Here is a 23,760-nt window from a genome sequence, read left to right on the forward strand (position 1 = left end):
TGAGGCTGCACATACTGCGGTTATTATTCTCAACAAGACAAATGTCCGGGTGAACAGCACTCAAACCCCTCATGAGCTCTGGAGTGGTAAAACTCCTTCGGTAAAGCACTTCAAAATATTTGGGAGCAAATGCTATATCAAGAATACTGAGGAGCAGCTTGGCAAACTTGATCCTAGAGCAGATGAAGGCATTCTTCTTGGCTATTCTCCACATAGCAAAGCATACAAATGCTACAATAAAAGACTTGGCAGAATTGTTGACAGCATTGATGTAGTGGTTGATGAAAAGGGATATATTCCTAGGCAAATACATCGTGAAGACATCGAAGAAGATGAGAGCTACCCTCAAAGATAGAATGATGAAGAAGAAGAACCTCAAGAAGAATCTCAAGAAGAACCTCACGAAGAAGCAGAAGAACGGACAAGAATAGAAGAAAAGACTCCATCCAGATATGTTCAGAAGAACCATCCAGAATCTCAGATCATGGGACAAAAAGAAGCAGGTATACAAACTAGAAGAACAGTTGCAGAAGCTTCAAGCTATTTGGCATTACTTTCCTCCACCGAACCACAAAATGTGAAAGAGGCATGCAAAGATGAATGTTGGGTGAAAGCAATGGATGAAGAACTTGAGCAAATCGAAAAGAACAACACTTGGGAGCTGGTTCCTAGACCAAAAGATAAGAATGTTATTGGAACAAAATGGGTCTTCAAAAATAAATTGAATGAAAATGGAGAAGTAATTAGAAACAAAGCCAGACTCGTTTGTAAAGGGTATGCGCAGCAAGAAGGAATAGACTTTGAAGAAACTTTTGCTCCTGTTGCAAGACTTGAGGCCATCCGAATGTTCCTTGCTCTCTCAAGTTTTCAGAACTTCAAAGTATTTCAAATGGATGTGAAATCAGCCTTTTTGAATGGAGACTTGGAAGAAGAAGTGTACATTGAACAGCCAGATGGGTTCATTCTTGGAAATGATCCAAATCTTGTATGCCGATTGAAAAAGGCTCTCTATGGTCTCAAACAAGCTCCAAGGGCTTGGTACTACCGGTTGGACAAATATCTTCATCAACAAGGTTTCTTAAAAGGTTCAGCAGATAGCAATCTGTATATAAAAGTTGAAAATGACAAATTGCTAATACTTGTTGTGTATGTTGATGACATTATTTTTGGCAGTAATGAAGAAGCTATGAGTCAAAGCTTTGCCTCAGTCATGCAGAAAGAATTTGAAATGTCCTTGCTAGGAGAACTGACATATTTCCTTGGTTTGCAAATCCAACAGAAGGAAGGAGGAATCTTTTTATCTCAAACCAAGTATCTCAAGCAGATTTTAAAGAAATATGGCATGGAAGATGCAAAACCAGTATGTACACCCATGGTCACAGGATGTAGTCTCAGTGCAAATGATGAATCTGCAGCAGTACATCAACCAACCTACAGATCTATGATTGGAAGTTTACTATATTTGACAGGTACCCGACCAGACATCATGCATGCAGTTGGAATAGTTGGAAGATTTCAGGCAAATCCGAAGGAGACTCATCTTCAAGCAGTAAAGAGAATTTTCAAATATCTTCAAGGGACTCAAAATTATGGCTTATGGTATCCTAGAGATACAGATCTTACTCTTCATGCCTATACAGATGCAGATTGGGCCGGAAGCGTGGATGACAAGAAAAGCACAAGTGGTGGTGCGTTCTTTATGGGTCCCAGACTGGTCTCTTGGTTCAGCAAGAAACAGAGTTCAATTGCCTTGTCTACAGCTGAAGCGGAATATGTTGCTGCTGCATCTTGTTGCACCCAACTTCTTTGGATGATGCAGACTTTGCAGGATTATCACATCACTTGTACACCTCCTATTCCTATCTTATGTGACAACACAAGTGCAATCAGCATCTCAAAGAATCCGGTTATGCATTCAAAAACCAAGCACATACCAATCAAGTACCATTTTCTCCGGGAACAAGTACTTGAACAGAAGGTCAAGTTGGAGTATGTTCCTTCTAAGGAACAAGTTGCTGATATTTTCACCAAACCGTTGCCCAGGGACACTTTTGAATACCTCAGGCAAAAGCTGGGGGTTGTTGATGCATCATCTTACTGTTGATCATCTTCCTATTGGTGGTATAGGCTCAGGGGGAGCACATAATGCATTGTTGGCATTATGGAAAAGGAGATCTTGGAAATAGCTGCAATATGTCTCTATCTCCTTCATGATGGATTTCTGGTTACAGATCTGGAGATGCATGAGCATAGGGGGAGCATACCCTTTGCCCTTGATGTCAAAGGGGGAGAATGAAGCTGAAGATTATGTGGTTGCCATCAAGTCCAAAGGGGGAGATTGTTGGCATTATGATTCAGGTGTTGTCCTTGATGGCAAACCCATTCAGGTGATAAATCAAGAAGGACGCAGGAAATATGTTCAGCAAGTGCGTCCCCGCAGGTATACCATACAGAACCCGCGTCCAGGGACGCAGGCCAGCCGTTCAGGAGGTGCGTCCGCCCAGTGCACACATTTCAAGGCAGAGAAAAGCACGTGGGGGTTTCTTGTGTGGTATCTAGCCGACGGTTTTGTGTTTCTATGGTGTCGGCTCGTGGTATTGTTCCATGTTTTGGGGAGAAGCTTGCCTATATAAAGCAAAGGAGTTCATTTGGATTAGGTATCATCTTGGTTGAATATCTTTTGGTGAGATCTAGTCCAGATCTATGAAGGCGAATCTTCTAATGGACTGTGATCTCTATGGCGCATGATCAGATCTGTGGATCTGAGTGTTTGGGTTGGTTCTGAAGTCCTCATATCTTTTATATCTGAAGGGACGCAGGTTCAGTGAAGGGAAAGTGCGCCGGGACGCAGTACAGTAAAGGCGCAGGTGCGTCTCTGAGGCAAAGGACGCGGCGCGACTGTGTTATTGGGTGCGTCTCTGAAGCAAAAGACGCGGCGCGATAGTGTTTCTGGGTGCGCCGGTCGCAGCAAAGCATAGAGGAACAGTGCGTCAGCACGCAGAACAGTGGAAGGTAGACTGCGTCCAGTCGCAGGTCACAGAAAGAAAATATGCGTCCCTGTCTTAAGATGATCTGTTGACTGTATATTTCTGTTCATAAGGTGTTCTGGGTTATTTCTGTAATTACTGATCTGATATCTGTAGTGGACTGTATCTGTTGTATACTTGTTGATCATTTGATTCTTCATGAAAAGAAGTAGGGGGTTGTAGCTCCCTTCCAGGAGAGACTGGAAAACGAAAGAGAGTTGTAGCTCTCTGCAGGTTGCAGCCTGCGTGCTGGTAAAGGACTGCACCAGTACAAAATCATTGTAAAAAGAATTTCTTGAAAGAAGATAGAGACATATTGCAGCAGGTGGTTTTCTCCCGCATTGGGTTTCCACCTTACATCTTGTGTTCTTTGGTGTGACTGTCTATTTTCTTTATTCATGCTCATTATTTTATGGTACTGATATGCAAGAATAACTCAAAAGATCAAATAAGGAAGATTTGGTAAATTGCTTGATAATACTGATTCACCCCCCCTCTCAGTATTATTTCCAACACTTTTGAGATATGAAGTGCATCAAGAGGTGAATATGATAGGCATACAACCTGGAGAATCTACCTTCACAGGAAAATAACCTCATGATGGTTTTCATTAAAGGAGCATACTTCTCAAGAAAATATCTGAAAGGCACAAGGTGAATATGTGTATCTCTGTATGGAGTCTTTAAGAAGGGCTTATAGTTTTCAATATCTAGACTCATCCCTTGAACCAGTATTCGCCATTGTCTGGTAAACCAGTTTCTAGTGAGATAGAGGCCATTGGGAAGCTAAGCTCAATACCAGTAATGACAACAGTCTCCCCTTTCAAGTGTGTAGCTACCCAATCTGTCAGCTACTCATAAAACCCTGCTTCATTTACTCTTTTACAAAATTCCAAACAATGAACATCCTCAAAGCATTGTTTGATGAAAGGAATAGGAGTTGATTTGGTTGCAATATGATGGTTCATATTTGAGAATCCTCCCTCCTTTGTGTTGTCTCTTTCCTTCTGGTGAAGAATCAATCTCCATGATGACACAAAGTCCTAATAGTAGGAAGTGAAAATAGATGTGAGTTGAGTATGAAAATGAAGTGATATGTGAGAAATTTTGACAAAATGATGGGAGGTTTTTTGTGAAAGATGAGACGGATTTGAAAAAATGATGGAAATGAGTGAGGAAAATATTGAACAAATGTGGTTGCTTGTAAGTGAGACCAAGAAGGTTTTATGATGTGATTTGCCCAAAATAACTGTAGGAATGAGCTAGGGTTTTGTTTTTTTTAGTCTTTTAACTTTATTTGGAGGTGGTTAAAATTGTTAAAATGGCTCACTAAACATGTATGCAGGTGTAGGATATCATTTTACATGTTTTTGAAATTAAAAATAATGATGGCCATTTTCACCTTAACATTTCCCATGCAAATTTTGCTACAAACCCTAACTTGAAGAATCATTGACATGAGATGAAATTGGGAAAGCAAAAGATGGAAAATGATGGTGTAATTTCTTGTTCCTTAGCTTAGAAGTCAGTAAAATCAATATTTCAAGTGAAAAATTGAGATTTGGGAGAGTTTTGAAGGATTTCTGGGCACTCTGTCTTGCGCATAGCGCAATGTTTCTACACGCAGTGCCAAAGCACAACGCCATATTCCAAACCACTTTTGGAGGCCTTAAACTTCTCCAAATTAAGAGCTTGATATCTCGTTGGAAATCTCTTAAAGTCTACTATAAGATGGACACCTCAAGAATGTAATTTGGATAAACCATGAGGGAGAAACATTGATTTTCCCAAGGTCACTCCAAAAACTCAGGGTTTCTCTAATAAGAGCACAGTGCCAACTTGCAAATTACTTTTGGATGCCTTCCACTAATAAAAATCACAATATGAAGGTACCATTGGAAATCCTAGGATTTCTTCTACACAATAAAGTCCTCAAGCACTAACAAAACCTGCTCCAAACCCCTGAAAAATTGTCTTGAAGTCAAGCTATCCATAAGTGAAGCAACACTCCCGTAGCAAGTGTATTTGGCACATTTCTTTCAAATCATAACATCTGTGCATAAACTAAAGGAGGTTTGTGTTTTTTGAACTATAATGGACAAAAACCTCTTTCACTTTTGTATAATTAGTCTCGATTTTGTCATAAACATATTTTGAATCAAACATGTCCCTATGAGGAATGATGAGGCGAGGTAGTGTACTGCAACATTGTCTTATTTGAAATAAAACATTACCTTTACCTTTATTTTTCTTTCCCTAAGCTACTAACTCCATTTAACCACTGAATTACATGATGGACATGTTTTGTTTTGACATATGGTATCATGACGACAAATGGAGTGAAACCCTAGACCATGACCTAAAATGAGGAATTTAACCATTTCATGACCCAAGACATTTAAATGAAGAATGATACTGTGAATAAGACAATGACAATGATGAGTGATGAAGACCACAAGTAAGTGAAGAGAGCAGCAATGACCTAGACACGATAACCAGTGACCAAATTTTTATTTGAAGACTCACTGAAATGACAAAAATTTGACTTGACACCCTAACAACACCTTGTAAGAGCATATTTGATCACTGGTGACAGGCTGAACTGATTGACACTAACATTGGCTCCAACTGGGGATGGCATCTCCTTGGAGGTGTCAAGAACACTCAGACCAAGTAGCCTTATCCATTGGGCAATGGAGTCATAATGCAAAGACTAAACTCAAACTGAAAACTGACTGACTTAACTATAAAAAACATACTAACTGAACTTACTTATCGAAGCAGACCATCAGGATCTTAGGGCCTTCACCTCGGGCTTCAAATCCTAATGATAACCGCCCACCTGCTAAAGATGTATATACAATCATGTGTAATGATCCCTCCAGTGTAACCAATCCAGCAAGTGGCTACTTACTTGAATTATGCTTGTACTTTCCTTGAGCTGGTAGAACAAACAAAAGCTAGGGAACTCCGAGTGACCATTGAATATATTCTCATGATCCATTAATACAAGAAAAATCATCTTTCCAAATGGTTGCAACAAATTGGAAATAGGGTCTATAATAATATGGAACATTAGCATATCTTGAAAGTCCAAAGAAATACAAGCACACTCTTCGTTTTCTAAATCTGGAGGAAGATCATCTTGTGCAAGTGGCTCTAAAACAACCTCTTATTTATCGTTGCTCTCCTCTTCATAATCTACTTGTAATGTTTGATGACTATTCTCTGCCATTATTACATTGTTCGAATCCTTCACACATGCCAATTTAAAATTATGATTTGCATGAATCTACCCTTGGAATAGTGCTTTAGAAAATGGATGAGCTGGAGAGGTATATGAGTGGTGAATGTCTAGAGATCCTTGTTCATACATTTCATCAAAAACCTCATCTTGGTCTTCACAAACCCGATCTTGAAATAAAACCTTAGAGAAATAACAATCTGAAAGAACATGTGAATGAATATATTCATACCTCTCATCCAAAAGACAAGGTTTTGGATGCTCATGGAAAACTTTAAATGCAGCGACCACTTCAAGTATGTTTGATTCCTCATGTGCTTCAAAAGGAAGAATATCAATTTGAATGCCACAAGAATCAAGGGAAACAACTTCTTGTTCACTATTTCCTTGCAAAAGTAGATGATCATTGTCATTAGATGGTTCACTGCTTGAGTTTTCTGTACATGCAATTTCAGAATTTTCACTTGGACTGATTTCTTCTTGACTGTTAGGATGCATATCTATTTCATGTTCAAGCAAAGGAGTTGATGTATGTTGTGAACGTATCAAAGCAACTAATCTATATTATTTTTTGTTGGGAAGAATATTCATAAAGGGCCTCTATGATCTCATAATCTAGACATTCTTCATCACCAAAAGTTTCTTCAAGGTATTGAATGAAGTTTTCACAGGATTCACAACAATGTTCAAACAACAAGAATGAATGATGATACTTTCCATAAAAATCAAAGAATGTTGTGTGGAAATCTTTAAGAGAGTATAAGTTACCTGGCTTCAATCCTTCATACCAAGATCTTGCTTTTCCTTCTAGGGTAGCCATAAACATTTTCATTAAACAATCCTCATGAAACCTGATCTCGAGCTTATGTATATCCCAATGAAATTTGATTAGATGCAGAATAGCCTCATCCTTGTTTCCATCTATGAATTTGGGCAAATTCGTTTGCCAATCTATGCAAGGAATTCGATTTCGAAAACCAGGAATATGAGCTCGATTCATAGGAGCATACCTTCGAGCAGTTGAATCCATCTTGAAAACAATTAAGACACCAATAAGTTCTTCAAACTACTAGTTTTGAACAGTGGAGTCACCATGAAAATTTTGAACCTTTGGATTCTTCGACACTGGAGTCGCCAGGTGAAAGATGCATATCCTTTCTTATGTCTGATCACTGTTCACCATCAGCAATCAGATCTAATCCTTGTTGTTCTTTCCCAGGGAAGATATGATCTTTTGTTCCCTGGCAACGACTCCAAAAATGTTAGTCCTTACAATCTCCTAGGCTGAAAAAGAAATCGACAAGGGTAACCTCAAACCACTTCAACTCAATAGCTAGCCCTACTAAGCATGAGAGGGATCTCTCTAAGTCTCTTATCAGTGATATGACTTTAAAGCAAATTAATTTAGGCTAGATATGAGTATTTTTTTGTTTGTTTGTGAAAATTTGGTTTTTTTAAGGATTTTCTAAACTTAGGGTTTGGAGCCACAAGTAGGTTTGGGTTGTGGGAATGCAGGAGAAAACATAAGAAGGAGCTATATATCATAAGCCATGGTGTAATTTAATTATTTTTCGGTGTAGTATAGAGGATATAGTGTGGAAGAAACTAATGAGCATAAATAAACATGATTTCATTAGCTTAGAAAGGCAAAACACATAACCATGAAAACCAGATAACAGAGCTTGAAAAACAAGAATTCTGAGTATTTTATCACAAGGCATTCATAGAAAGAAAAGATATAATGTAGATAAAGATGTTTAGACCATGAGAAAACAAAAGCAATGAAGTACAAGCACCATGAACTCACTAGGCTAGAGTTCCTTGAAAATCGATGCAACCTATATCTGTATTAGCTGAAAGACGATTACAATGCAAGCCTCCTTCATAAAAAGTTAAACCCTCTTCTCCTAAAGTGAAATATTACTTATAGACACTCCTATACCACTTTCCCACCTTCAAGAGTTGAATTCCTTGGTGGAGGAACTGACTCCAAGATTCTCTCAACCAATAGGTGAGAGTGAGAAGGTGCAACTCAAACACCTCATGAAGAGTTTGATTAGGAGTTTGCTTCTTTTATAAGGCCTAATAAACATAAAAAACAACCTATGATATACATTTATTCATGCCTACATCACCTCGCCTCATAAATTGTGCCATTCATAGAGAACCTTGACTTTGACCAAGTCAAACTAGAAACTAGAAATTTTACATAGTGAAATTTTGCAAATAAAAACACAGAAATTGCAGAAGCGCAGTGCCAACTTTTAGTTGATGTTCAGGTGCCTTTTAGGGATCAAAATAAAAATATGAGAGAATGGTCAACTAGCCCTTCAAGTATAGTTTTTCGAATAGTTTGAATCTCTGAATTTGGAGCATGGGAAGACCTTCAAAAATCCATTCTCCCAAAGTCACTCCAGAAGCGCAGCACCTATCAAAAAATGGTCCAGAATGCTAGTTTTTTGGCACTTTTTTGCACTTTTCTCCCAAACTAAGCCACCTCTGCAAAATCTGGGCAAATGGGTTTTTAGAGGATGCCAATACCTTTCCAAAAGCATAGACATTTCCTCAAACAGAGGCCCGAGGAATGGCGCTGCGCTTTTGGAGCAGCTGAATTTCTGAACTTAGACCAAAATTTCTCAAAAGACTCAAAATGCTCAGAATTTGCTCAAAATTGGAGAGAAGGTGTAAAAATAGGTTTTTTAAAGCTTCATGGATGCTTTAGAAAGCATCTCCAAGTTTCCCTCATCCTTTTAGTCTTTTTTTCCTCCTTGAGCTTGTTTTCAAGTTTTTTTACCTTGACATTGGAAATCATGTTTTGAGCTTGATAGTTATGTGCCATGTGTCTGAGAAATTGATTGTCTCTGTTTGCCTTCTCAAGGAGCTTCTCCAAGTGTTCATTCAACCTATTGAGCCAATATTATTTATCTTGATGTACCTCTAAGGCAATCCTATCTTCTAGGTCAAGGTCTTAATTAAGTAATATTTGTTTTTGTTCCTCTTGCAAAGCTTCCTTGAGACCTCTGGTTCTTGGTCTTTTCCTTTTCCCTTTCACCTGTGATGCTTCAAGCTCGCTTGATGTCACAGACTCCTTACCCTTGCCAATTTTCTGCATTAACATAGTTTTTTCCTTTTCTAGGATCAACTCTTTTGCTTTGAGTTGACTATTTTCCTGTTCAAAGAATGATATAATGTACTTTGCCCTTTCCATATTTATTGCCAGCTCCTTGATTTGGTAGTCCTTGTCCCTGATAGTCTGCCTCATAATTGAAGTCTCATCTTCCTCCTCTAAATCAATAATCTCTAATTCATGCTCAACTGTCTCCTTATCCTTTGTTGTCAATTCCTACCTTGTCGATGAAGAAGGCTTGGCCCTTTCTCTTTGTGAGAAGAAAACACAAGCCTATGCCCTTTCTTATACACTTTGGTCACCTCCAGCCTAGGTAGCCTAATCTTCTCTGCTATTTTTCTAGATGACCCCATCTTCGTTTGTTGTTTTGGTGCACTTGGGGACTGAGATGTCGCATTTTCCTCATGCCATTTTAAAGTTGTTTCTAAAAAGGCTTCCCAAGCCATACCCCTCTCTGCCAGTTGATGAAGGACAATGGTTTTGATGAGATTGTGATGAAACAAGCTTGGAGAGTTCTCTTTTTCCTTTAACTGTATCTTTTTAAACATTTTTGAAATACTCCTGAACAGGTAATTGCACATGTTGAGTGGCTTTTGAGATGTGAAGTGCATCAAGAGGTGAATATGATAGGCATACGACCTGGAGAATCTACCTTCACAGGGAAAGAACCTTTGTGTTGCTTACTGTATTTCTATGATATTCACCCTATGAGTGACATTAGTTAAAGATTTATTCAACTAAAGGTATTACAGACTCATGTGCTGGTGTGTGTTCTGTGTTATTGAAACAATGGATCGATCAGATTGCCAATACACAGACAATAAAATGTAAAGACAGCAGAGAAATACAGTAAGCAACACAAAGACACAAACAATTTTAATAAGGATTTCACCCTATTCTCTAGGGCTACATCTCCAGTCCAGCTTCAATGGTGGCCTTGTTTTATTGTGTCTCTCAGTAGAGAAAATTACAATACAGGGACTCAATGTGAGTTCTCCTAAAGCAGATTTTTCTTGGCAGGGTGGTTCTCAGATTCCCCAAGCCACTTGGAGTACACAAACTCTTATTTCTTCCTACCAGCTCTGTGACCTCTTGGTCTACAGTGGAAAGAGCCAAATGTGATGCTCAGTCCGGACAGATTCCTCTATTGGAAGGCTTGAATCTTCAAGCTCTCTGGTGCTCGACACTGCCTGTGGTCAGCTCGGCCCTCTGTCTCTTCTACTTGGCTTTACTGTTCTCTGTGTTTAGTCCCCTCTCAGGGTTCACTGCTCACTGTCTCTCTTGGTCACTTGGAATCCAATTCTGATTCCAATCAACTCTAACTAATTTGATTGTCTCTGCTCATGGCTTTAGCCATCTGATGCCTATGCCTGTCCAGTTCCCCTTCCGCCTATGTCGATTCACCTTCTGCAGCTGCGCTTGGAGTTCCTGGTGTTTGGCGTCATCATGAACGCTCAGGGAGTGGCCACATGTCCTCCTCCGAATGGCGCCAGCATGCTTCATCGATTTGTTTCTTCAGTTACACCATGGATGTGTTCTTCCTCCACCGTGGCAGTAAAATGGATTCCAAATCTCTTTAGAACGCGGCTTAATTCCCTGTTGATTCCACTTCTTTCCATTGGGTGCAATCTTAGCCGTCTGATTTGGGCCCTCCAGATCCGACGCCATACGCACGTTTCGCGCGGTTGACTTGCTCGACCGATAGCACGTGATCAACAGCAGTTTTCTCTCACCTCCACCTACCACACGTCGCTTGGTGTATGGAATCGCTCCGCTCCTGTCCAAAACCTCTTACCATTCAAGGGCACCCTGATCAATACTGTCGGTTTTCCAGGACGCAGGTCCCGCCTTTGTATGTTAGCGCTTTTCACTTTTTCTGCCCGCGGTTTCCTGGTTCCCGAGGTGACCGAGTGCTCGGGCTCCCCGAAGAGTTTGCCAACTCATCATGGCCTATTGCATATAGGCCAATGGATAGAACTGCTTTTTTATTGTAGCAACAAACTCACTCCAGACAGAGATGGTATTGCCATGTCTTTTCATTTCAGCTTGGGTTCTGCCTTCCCACCAAACCAAGGCAGTGCCTCCTAGGCGTAGGCTTGCCAACTGAATCTTACTCTTGTCTGAGTTTATGTTTTCTACTCAGCAATACACATCAATTTGCCTAATCCACTTGTCCAATTTCTCAGCATTTAGCTCTCCATCATATATGGGCAAATCAAATTTCACATCTAACTTAATCAAAGATGTTTTCTTATTATGTACACAGCTATTAGGTGGTGTGATAAACTGTTCCTCTTTCCCCTTTCCTTTGGAGTTGTCATGGAAGTGAGACTCATCTTCTTCTTTCTCTTGCTTAGAGCCTAATGCATCTTCCACCTTTTTCTTTCTAAATTCTTTGTACATTTCTTCGACCATGGACTTTATAGCTAGGAAACTTTCTATGAATTGAGGGTCTGGCCCCATAGAACCTTCTTCTGACATGGTCTTTCGAGGATAGACTCTTCCAATTTCAGGATTGTTTCCACCAACTCTCCTTCTCCTAATTTGAGCTTTGATCTTGTGAGCATTCACAGCGATACCAACACAAGCTTGTCTAACCTTACAACCTTGAAGCTCAAATACCACTTGATCTGATATTCACCCTATGAGTGACATCAATTAAATATTTATTAAACTAAAGGTATTACAAACTCATGTGCTGGTGTGTGTTCTGTTTTATTGAAACAATGGATCGATCAGATTGCCAATACACAGACAATAAAATGGAAAGACAGCAGAGAAATACAGTAAGCAACACAAAGACACAAAGAGTTTTAATAAGGAGTTCTCCCTATTCTCCAGGGCTACGTCTCCGGTCTAGCTTCAGTGGTGGCCTTGCTTTCTTGTGTCTTTCAGTAGAGAAAATTACAATACAGGGACTCAATGTGAGTTCTCCTGAAGCAGATTTTGCTTGGTAGGGTGGTTCTCGGATTCCCCAAGCCACTTGGAGTACACAGACTCTTCTTTCTTCCTACCAGCTTTGTGACCTCTTGGTCTACAGTGGAAAGAGCCAAATGTGATGCTCAGTCCAGACAGATTCCTCTATGGGAAGGCTTGAATCTTTAAGCTCTCTGGTGCTCGACGCTGCCTGTGGTCAGCTCGACCCTCTGTCTCTTCTGCTTAGCTTGACTATTCTCTGTGTTCAGTCCCCTCTCAGTGTTCACTGCTCACTGTCTCTCTTGGTCACTTGGACTCCAATTCTGATTCCAATCAACTCTAACTGATTCGATTGTCTCTGTTCATGGCTTTAGCCATCTGATCCCTATGCTTGTTCAGTTCCCCTTCCACCTGTGCCGATTCACCTTCTGCAGCTGTGCTTAGAGTTCCCTGTGTTCGGCGTCATCATGAACGCTCAGGGAGTGTCCACTTGTCCTCCTCTGAATGGAGCTAGCATGCTTCATTGGTTCGTTTCTTCAGTTACGCCGTGGATGCGTTCTTCCTCCACCGTGGCGGTCAAATGGATTCCAAATCTCTTTGGAACGCGGATTAATTCCCTGTCGATTCCGCTTCTTTCCATCGGGTGCAATCTCAGCCGTCCAATCTGGGCCCTCTAGATTTGACGCCATACGCACATTTCATGCGGTTGACTTGCTCGATCGATAGCGCGCGATCAATGACAGTTTTCTCTCACCTCCACTTGCCACGCGTCTATCAGTGTATGGAATCGCTCCACTCTTGTCCAAAATCTTTTACCATTCAAGGGCACCCCGATCAATACCGTCGGTTTTCCAGAGCGTGGGTCCTGCCTTCGTACATTAGTGTTTTTTGCTTTTTTTGCCCGCAGTTTCCTGGCTCCTGAGGTGACCGAGTGCTCGGCCTCCCCCCTTCAGAGCCATGTTCGCCTAGCGATGCGAAATTAGTGCTAAGCGCTAATCACGCATCAAAAACCTCTTTTTTTTCCCATTCCAGGGCTACTTTGGCCTCCTACATGAGCTCCAAGGGCCTCGGTCAGCACGCTTTGACCGAGGTCCTCGTTGTCCCACATCGGTTGCCATTTCCACTTGTTCAGGGTGTTTTCGATGTTGTTTTGGATTTCCTTAGATATTTGTTCGACCTAATTCAGTCATGGTTCTTGACAGTCTTTCTATGGATCCAATTCGAATCATGGCCTCCCTACTGAAAAGTTTTTGGACCACCAAAAGTTGGTTTTCAAGCATCAACTAAGTGAGGATATTGTTTCTTCACTTCTCCAATCTCAATCCACTTTGCATTGCTCGGCTTTGAACCTTTGAGCCCAATTCTGAGGTACTCAACTCCTCCCCTACGCATTGTCCTCACCTTCCTATCTAGCATTGTGTCTTCCTGCAACTCATTGAGGTATTCAGGTAGTAGGTCATCAATAGAATGCAATTGAATTTTCTCTTCAGGGTCCTCAATCATTAAAGGTTCAAACAATCTCAAACAGTCTGCATTTACCACTGAGTAGATGTGCATGTAAGCTGGTAGATCAAGGCGAAAAGCATTTTCACTGATTTTCTCAAGTATCCTAAAAGGTCCATACCTGATAGGCTTTGGCTTTTTACCTTTACCTTGCATCTTGTCCTTGCTGATATACAGCCAAACTTGGTCTCCAACTTGAAAACTATCCTCCATCCGATGCTTATCATGCCTAGCCTTATACTTGGCCTGTCTCTTTTCCAGTTGTTCCTGTACTGCCTGATGGATCTCTTGGATCTGTTCAATGAACCTAGTTGCCTTGTCCACATCACTGTGTCCATCAACCATGGTATCTTTACCAAAGGCAAAATCCAAAGGAGACCTTGGTGTGAAACCAAAACAGGTCTCAAAAGGAGAGCTCTGTGTAGAAGAGTGTTTGGCTCTATTGTAAGCATGCTGCACATAACACAAGTGTTCATCCCAAAGCTTAGGATGTTTGCGGCAATATCCTCTCAGTAACTGGATCATAGTCATGTTTACTACTTCTGTCTGTCCATCAGTTTGTGGATGAAAAGTGTGCTTTTCTTTAATTTGGTGTCCATCAGTTCCCACAGACTAGACCAAAACTTCCCCACAAATCGCGTGTCTCGATTAGATATAATGGAACTAGGTAATCTAAAATGAACCCATACATGTTCAAAGAACAATTTTGCAGTCTGTTAAGCTATGATCTGTTTACTACAAGGTATCAAAATACACATTTTGCTGAACCTATCCACAAAAACATATAGATAGTCATGACCTTTCCTAGATTTAGGCAGTCCTCCAACAAAATCCATGGAAACACTTTCCCAAGGGTGAGAAGGAACTGGAAATGGAGTGTACAAGCCTACTTTTCTATTGTTGGGCTTACTTTTAGCACACATGGCACGCCCTCTTACATATCTAGAAACTGTCTCATTCATTTTCCACCAATAGCAGAATCTTTGCAGCTGTGCAACTATTTTACTCACTCCAAAGTGACCTGATATCAAAGAAGTGTGTGCTTCCCTAATTATCTTTATCCTCTCAGTTTGTGGAATGCAGAGTTTCCCACAATGGTATAAGAGTCGGTCCTTTATATGATAGTCCAATTCTTCTACTCTTTTGCCTTGAGTCAAAGTTGCATATACATCTTTAAAATCCATATCCTGAGCATATTGTTCTATGTAACTTTCATGTAGCATAGAATTATGCTTGAGTATGGTAGATGCATTTATAATCGGTCTAGATAACATGTCTGCAACCTTGTTATGTATGCCCTTTTTATATCTGATGACTAAGTGAAACTATTGTAGAAAACCCATCCATCTGTAATGTCTTGATTGTTACAACTTAGTTTGCGAGTGTAGGTATTGAAGTGGCTGATGATCAGTATGCATTAATGTCTCTTTTCCCATTAAATAATGTTTCCACTTTTTCACACTCTGAACTAATGCATGCAATTCTTTATCACATGTAGGATAGTTAACTACTGCAGGATTAAAAGTCTGAGAATGATAACATTTGGGTTTGTCGTGCTGGGTCAACATTGCTCCCATAGCATAGTCACTGGCATCAGTTTGGATCTCAAACGGTCTTTGTAAATCTGGCAATGCTAGTACGGGTGTTGTACTAATTTTCTCTTTCAAGGTGTCGAAGGCTTTCTGGTGTTTTCCTCCCCACTGAAACAACTTATTCAATCCTGTTAAAGCATGTAAGGGAGCTGCAATCGAGGAGAAGTTAGAGATGAACTTCCTCCAATATTGTGCTACTCCTATGAAGCTTCTCACTTTTGTAGCAGACCTGGGTTTAGGCCAATTCAAAATGATTGCCACTTAGAGGGATCTATTTTCAATTCACCTCCCCCTACTATATGACCCAAGTAGTTTAGAGATGTTTTGCCAAATTCACATTTTGAGAGTTTAACATAAAGTTTTTCTCTTTTCAAAACATCTAATGTCTTCTTAACATGCTTTAGAAGTACTTCCCACATTTTACTAAAAATTAGAATGTCGTCCAGATACACAATAAAAAAATCATCAAAAAAAGGTCGGAGTACATCATTCATTAATCTCATGAAAGTAGGAGGACAATTAGTTAAGCCAAAAGGCATAACCAACCATTCATACAATCCCTACTTTGTTTTGAAAGTAGTCTTCCATGCATCTTGCTCTGCAACTCTGACCTAGTGGTATCCACTGTGCAAATCCAGCTTGGTGAAATAAACAGCTTCTTTTAATTGATCTAAAAGATCATCTATGCGAGGAAGGGGATAACGATTCTTGATTGTTATCTTATTCAGTGCTCGGTAATCAATACACATTCTCCACGAGCCATCTTTCTTTCTCACCAAAACGATTGGTGACCCACATGGTGATGTGCTAGGCCTAATGAAGCCCTTCTCGAGAAACTCCTACACCTGCTTCTTGATTTCAGCATTCTCTGAAGCAAACAACCTGTACATCCCAATGTTAGGCAATGGAACATCTTGTTGCAAAATAATATCATGTACTATTCCCTTTTTGGGTGGCAGACCTTTAGGTTCTTGAAACAAGACATCATACTCTGAAACAACCTTTTCTATATCAGCTTGTTGTTCAGCATTACAGCCCTCAAATACATTGGTTTTATCAAGTTTCTTTTCATTTACAACCATCAGTAAGAATTGTTTGCATGAATTAATCATTCTTTCCATCTGTCCTAAGTTTATGGAGTATAATTATTCTTGAGCTTATGATCTCTTACAAAGTATTCGATTCCTTCTTTAACCAGTAGATACTTGTTCTCAGCTCTATAGAAAATAGCCTTTCTATCATACAAGTAGGGACTTCCTAAAACAATTCCACATATATCCAAAGGAATTATTTCTAACTCAACCTCATCTACAAATGTTGACCCAAAAGAAAACTTGAGTTTGCACTGTCTAGTCACTTGTAGTGGTGCTTTACCATTCAACCATCCTAATCGCTATGGTTTCTTGTGAGGTGTAGTTGCTAATCCCAATTTCTTTACAATTGCTTTAGAAATCAAATTTACTTGTGAGCCACTATCAAACAAAGTATTAATCTTTTGATTTTGGAAATAACTCGAATATGGAAAATCTCATGTATTTTTCTCTCATTTTCTTCATCAATAACAGATTGAGCAGAATTACTAGTAGATGCTTCAGAATTCTGACCTTTTATACCTATGGCTGCTATCGCTGTTTCATCTCCCGAGTCTGACCCCAAATCTCTCTGAATAGTTGCAACTCTCTTCTTCTTCTTGCCCTATGACTTCTTAGGTCTCATCTCTGGATGCAGAATCCAACAATGCTCATCATCATGCCCCTCCTTTTTATAGTGAGTGCATGAAGCTTTCGCTTTTTGTACAGTGTCAGCCTTCCTTGCCTTCCATTTCTGTTTTCTTTTCTCCTTGCTCTTGCTTACATTGGGTTGGGATGGTCCCCTAACTTTTGGATTGCCATTCTTTCCTCTAGCCTCTAGATGAGTAGCTTGTACAGATACCTCATCTATACTAGTGGGATTAAACATGAAGATGGTATGTCTCATGTAGCTGTGTAGACCACCAATGTACTTCAAAAGAGTCTCTGGTGAGTCTGATGAGATACCCAACATCAATGCTCTCTTTCTGAACTCTTGAGTATACCCTTGTACACTTTGCCCCTTCAACTGCCAAAGAGTTTGCCAACTCATCATGGCATGTTGCATATAGGCCAATGGATAGAACTACTTTTTGATTGTAGCAACAAACTCACTCCAGACAGATATGGTCTTGCCATGTCTTTTCATGTCAGCTTGGGTTCTGCCTTCCCACCAAACCAAGGTAGTGCCTCCTATGCATAGGCTTGCCAACTGAATCTTACTCTTCTCTGATTTTGTGTTTTGTGCTCTGCAATACACATCAATTTTCCTAATCCAATTGTCCAATTTCTTAGCATTTAGCTCTCCATCATATATGGGCAAATCAAATTTTACATCTAAATTAATAAAACATGTTTTCTTATTATGTACAGGTCTATTAGGTGGTGTGAGAAAGTGTTCCTCTTTCCCCTTCCTTTGGAGTTGTCATGGAAGTGAGACTCAACTTCTTCTTTCTCTTGCTTAGAGCTTGATGCATCTTCCACCTTTTGTTTTCTAAAGTCTCTGTACATTTCTTCGACCATGGACTTTATAGCTAGGAAACTCTCTATGAATTGAGGGTCTGGCCCCATAGAACCTTCTTCTGACATGGTCCTTCGAGGATAGACTCTTCCAATTTCAGGATTAGTTTCCACCAATTCTCCTTCTCCTAATTTGAGCTTTGATCTTGTAAGCATTCACAGCTATACCAACACAAGCTTGTCTAACCTTACAACCTTGAAGCTCCGATACCACTTGATCTTATATTCACCCTATGACTGACATCAGTTAAAGATTTATTCAACTAAAGGTATTACAGACTCATGTGTTGGTGTGTGTTCTATGTTATTGAAACAATGGATCGATCATATTGCCAATACACAGACAATAAAATGGAAAGACAGCAGAGAAATATAGTAAGCAACAAAAAGACACAAACAGTTTTAATAAGGAGTTCTCCCTATTCTCCAGGGCTACATCTCCGGTCCAGCTTTAGTGGTGGCTTTGCTTTATTGTGTCTTTCAGCTGAGAAAATTACAATACAAGGACTCAATGTGAGTTCTCCTAAAGAAGATTTTGTTTGGCAAGGTGGTTCTCGGATTCCCCAAGCCACTTGGAGTACACAGACTCTTCTTTCTTCCTACATGTCTGTGACCTCTTGGTCTACAGTGGAAAGAGCCAAACATGACGCTCAGTCCGAACAGATTCCTCCATGGAAAGGCTTGAATCTTCAAGCTCTCTGGTGCTCGACGCTGCCTGTGGTCAACTCAGCCCTCTGTCTCTCTGCTTGGCTTTACTTTTCTCTGTGTTCAATCCCCTCTCAGGGTTCACTGCTCACTGTCTCTCTTGGTCACTTGGACTCCAATTCTGATTCCAATCAACTCTAACTTATTTGATTGTCTCTGTTCATGGCCTCAGCCATTTGATCCCTATGCCTATTCAGTTCCCCTTTCTCCTGTGTCGATTCACCTTCTACAACTGTGCTTGGAGTTCCCTATGTTCGGCGTCGTCGTGAACGCTCAGGGAGTGGCCACTTGTCCTCTTCTGAATGGCGCCAGCATGCTTCATCGGTTCGTTTCTTCAGTTACGTCGTGGATGCGTTCTTCCTCCACCGTGGCGGTCAAATGGATTCCAAATCTCGTTAGAACACGGCTTAATTCCCTGTCGATTCCGCTTCTTTCCATCGAGTGCAATCTCAGTCGTATGATCTGGGCCCTCCAAATCCGATGACATATGCACATTTCATGCGGTTGACTTGCTCGACCAATAGTGCGCGATCAACGGCAGTTTTCTCTCACCTATGTCTGCCACGCGTCGATCGGTGTATGGAATCACTCTGCTCCTGTCCAAAACCTCTTACCATTCAAGGGCACCCCGATCAATACCACTAATCTTCCACAGCACGAGTCCCGCCTTCGTACATTAGCGCTTTTCATTTTTTCCACCCGCAATTTCCTGGCTCCCGAGGTGGCTGAGTGCTCGGGCTCCTTTTCCCATTCCGGGGCTCCCAGGGGCTACTTTGGCCTCCTACATGGGCTCCATGGGCCTCGGTCAATGCACTTTGACTGAGGTCCTCGTTATCCCACGTCAGTTGCCATTGTCACTGGTTCAGGGTGTTTTTGATGTTGTTTTGGATTTCCTTAGAGATTTGTTCGACCTGATTCAGTCATGGTTCTTGATAGTCTTTCTATGGATCCAATTCGGATCAGGGGCATAATTCTCAAGAAAATATCTGAAATGCATAAGGTGAGTATGTGTATCTCTGTATGGAGTCTTTAAGAAGGGCTTATTAGTTTTCAAGATCTAGACTCATTCCCTTGAACCAATATTTTCCATTGTCTGGTAAACCAGTTTCTAGTAAGATGGAGGCCATTGAGAAGCTAAACTCAATACCAGCAATGACAATAGTCTCCCCTTTCAAGTGTATAGCTACTCATAAAACCCTGCTTCACTTACTCTTTTACAAAATTCCAAACAGTGAACATCCTCAAAGCATTGTTTGATGAAAGGATAGGAGTTGATTTGGTTGCAATCTGATGGTTCATATCTAAGAATCCTCCCTTATTTGTGTTGTCTCTTTAGTTTTGTAGAAGAATCAATCTCCATGATGACACAAAGTCCTAGCAGCAAGAAGTGAAAATAGATGTGAGGTTAGTATGAAAATGAAGTGATATCAGAGATATTTTGACAAAATGATGGGAGGAGTTTTGTGAAAGATGAAATGGCTGAAAACTGATGGAAATGAGTGAGGAAAATAGTGAACAAATGTGGCTTCTTGTAAGTGAGACCAAGAAGATTTTATGATGTGATTTTCCCAAAATAACTGTAGGAATGAGCCAGGTTTTGTTTTTTTAAGTCTTTAAACTTTGTTTGGAGGTGGGTAAAATGGTCAAAATGGCTCACTAAACATGTATGCAGGTGTAGGATATCATTTTACATGTTTTGGAAATTAAAAATAATGATGTCCATTTTCACCCTAACATTTCCCATGAAAATTTTGCTACAAACCCTAACTTGAAGAATCATTGACATGAGATGAAATTGGGAAAGAAAAAGATGGAGGATGATGGTGTACTTGCTTTTTCCTTAGCTTAGAATTCAGTAAAATTAATCTTGCAAATGAAAAATTGAGATTTGGGAAAGTTTTGAAGGATTTATGGGCACTCTGTCCTGTGCACAGGCGCAGCGCAGTTCTCAGAAGCGCAGCTCCATCTTCCAAACCACTTTTGGAGGCCTTAAACTACTCCAAATTAAGAGATTGATATCTCGTTGGAAAGCTCTTAAAGTAGACTATAAGATGGACACCCCAAGAATGTAATTTTGAAACACCATGAGGGAGAAAATGGATTTTCCCAAGGTCACTCCAAAAACTTAGGGTTTCTATGACAAGAGCGCAACGCCAACTTGCAGATTACTTTTGGATGCCTTCCACTAATACAAATCACAATATGAAGGTACCATTAGAAAGCCTAGGATGTCTGCTACACAATAAAGTCCTCAAGCACTGACAAAACCTGCTCCAAACCCCTGAAAATTTGTCTTGAAGTCAAGTTGTCCATAAGTGAAGCAACACTCCCATAGCAATTGTATTTGGGGCATTTCTTTCAACTCATAACACCTATGCATAAACTGAAGGAGGTTTGTGTTCCTTGGACTATAATGGACAAAAAAATATTTCACTTTTGTAAAATAAGTCTCCATTTTGTCAGAAACATATTTTGAATCAAACATGTCCCTATGAGGAATGATGAGGCAAGGTAGTGCACTGCAACATTGTCTTATTTGAAATAAAACATTACCGTTACCTTTATTTTTCTTTCCCTAAGCTGCTAACTCCGTTTACCCACTAAATTACATGATGGACATGTTTTGTTTTGACATATCGTATCATGACGACATATGGAGTGAAACCCTAGACCATGACCTAAAATGTGGAATTTAACCATTTCATGACCCAAGACATTTAAATGAAGATATGATACTGCAAAGAAGACAATGACCGTGATGAGTGATGAAGACCATGAGTATGTGAAGGGAGCAGCAGTGACCTAGACACAATAACCAGTGACCAAATTTTTATTTGAAGACTCACTGAAATGACAAAAATTTGACTTGACACCCTAACAACACCTTGTAAGAGCATATTTAATCACTGGTGACAGGCTGAACTGGCTGACACTAACACTCCCAAAGTCTATCATCAGAGCCGCACTTGTCGTAAGCTGCCACAAAGGTTGTTGCATTAAGATAAGTATGCTTTTAAATGTTATGGACAGTCTATGTTGTATTACTAAGTGTTCAAGTGTGTGATCATAGTCAATTTCTATCACTGTTCACATTGGTTCCACTGATCCGACACTTAATCAAATTCCGGAGTTCCCCTAGCAACCTAGCCTCATATAGCTTTCTTGAAATGCGCACTTTGCATCTGCAACCCTCAAGACTTTTCCATTTCCTACTGGAGCTACGTAATGCATAGAAATCCCAGCCCCCCTTGGTATCCAAAATTGCACAGTGGCTTCCTCTAGTGTCCTTCCCTTAGTTGGAACCGGCTGTCTCCAAAAACTGGGTAGTTTTGTCCCTGAGGCTTCATAGCTGCCCAGTCTGCCTTGCATCTTGAAGTTGCAAAGATGTGTTCCCCTAGGGCCTTATCCCGTAGTAGTCACTGCCGCTTAAACTGCACAAGTTTGTCTCTCAATGGCCACTAAGAAGGATGACATGCTAAATTACTCTCAAGGAGCTAAGGAGACCAAGGAACCCAGGGTATGATAGAATATCGAGGTCGCATGAAGACTCCATCTGATGCATAACCCTTTGGAGGGTAGTTATGGAAAGCAAAGCACATATTTTGAAATACACCTCCTAGTGTAGCATGAAGCACCTCTTATCATTATCATATCATTGTGTCTTCATTGACATGCATGGTTGCAAGCATTGAGAGTCATTCCGTGTGTTTCCTCTAAGTGTCTTGCTCCCTTTCACTTGTTGGATCAATTGTCATATTTTGGCATGTTTTGTTGTTATGTCATTTTTGTGAGCATTTCCTATGACTTCGAAGGTTGGTATTTGTGTATACAAGTTGTCCTAGCCATGTAAACACCCGTTGCACTCATACACAAAATTTTAAGCATTGTCACAAAAGTGTCATCACGGTCGTCCTAAATTCTATCTCATGTGTCGCATTTGTCACTTTTTTTTCTAGGTAGTCTCATAGAGGGTAATGTTTTGTCTTGTTGTTCTGATGGTCTATTTTTTCATGTTGTCGAATTATGCTAAGTGTGTGATCAAAAATTCAAGTTCCTCACAAGTTCAACTCCCTCCCACACGTAGCCATTTTTCCAAAAATACTCTTGGACGAGAAACTTATTTTCACTAGACCCTGATTAAACTGTGCACTGCGCAATTAGTGATGCAACCCTGCTACCTGGGAATATGCAATGCACAATTATTATCCGCCGGGTAGTTTCACTGCAAAATTCCAAAGCTAAGCAAATTGCCTTCATCTCCAAAATTGCACAGTAGCTTCTCCTAGTCTAACCTGAACTGCACATTCTCAACATCAGTCATCAATCTTCCTCCCTTTCCTATTGGAACCTTGCAATGCACAAAAAAATCGACCTGCCTTACCTCCCAAAACTGTGCATAAGTGTCCCCAAGTGTCCTCCCTCGTCTGAGACTCACTAATCTCCAGAACTACACAAACATGTCCTCCCAGGCCCCCCTGCTACCCAATCTTTCCTTACCTCTGAAAACTACACAGACATGCCTCCTAGGGTCCTATCTTTGTAGTAGCCAATGACTATCCCCATTGCGCAATCCTATCTCCCAGTGGCGTCTGCACAATTTTTCCTAGCAGTGAAGTCTGTGCTAAGGAGTTTCTCGGGTAAGCCTGAGTTGCGCTCTGTGCAGTCTCATGACTAGTAACCCTCCCTGTCACATGTAACTATGCAATGCATAGTTACTAGGCCCTCTTTCCTAGCCTGTCACCTGTCCAGGGCTCAGTCCATGGATAAAAATGCATCATCTTAGACTAGGGAGTCTTTGGATTTGATGTCATCCCTTCATGAGTGTATTACAGGAATAGGTACACAATTATATCATGATGAGATGATGAAGAAGAAGGAGGAGGATCGAACATGCTAGAAGACCCACTTACATTTGGGCAGACAAAGAATCTTATCAAGTATAAGAAAAGGGAACACATGCATACAACCACCTCTCAAGACCAAATATCATTGAAGACCCTACATCATAAAGCTATGCAGAGGAGAAGAGAAAGCACATCCAAGAACACATCCATTACTTA

This window comes from Pinus tabuliformis, chromosome J (genome assembly GCF_031772625.1).
Source record: "Pinus tabuliformis cultivar Carrire ecotype Pingquan chromosome J, CPIR1, whole genome shotgun sequence".
In the NCBI taxonomy this organism is placed as follows: domain Eukaryota; kingdom Viridiplantae; phylum Streptophyta; class Pinopsida; order Pinales; family Pinaceae; genus Pinus; species Pinus tabuliformis.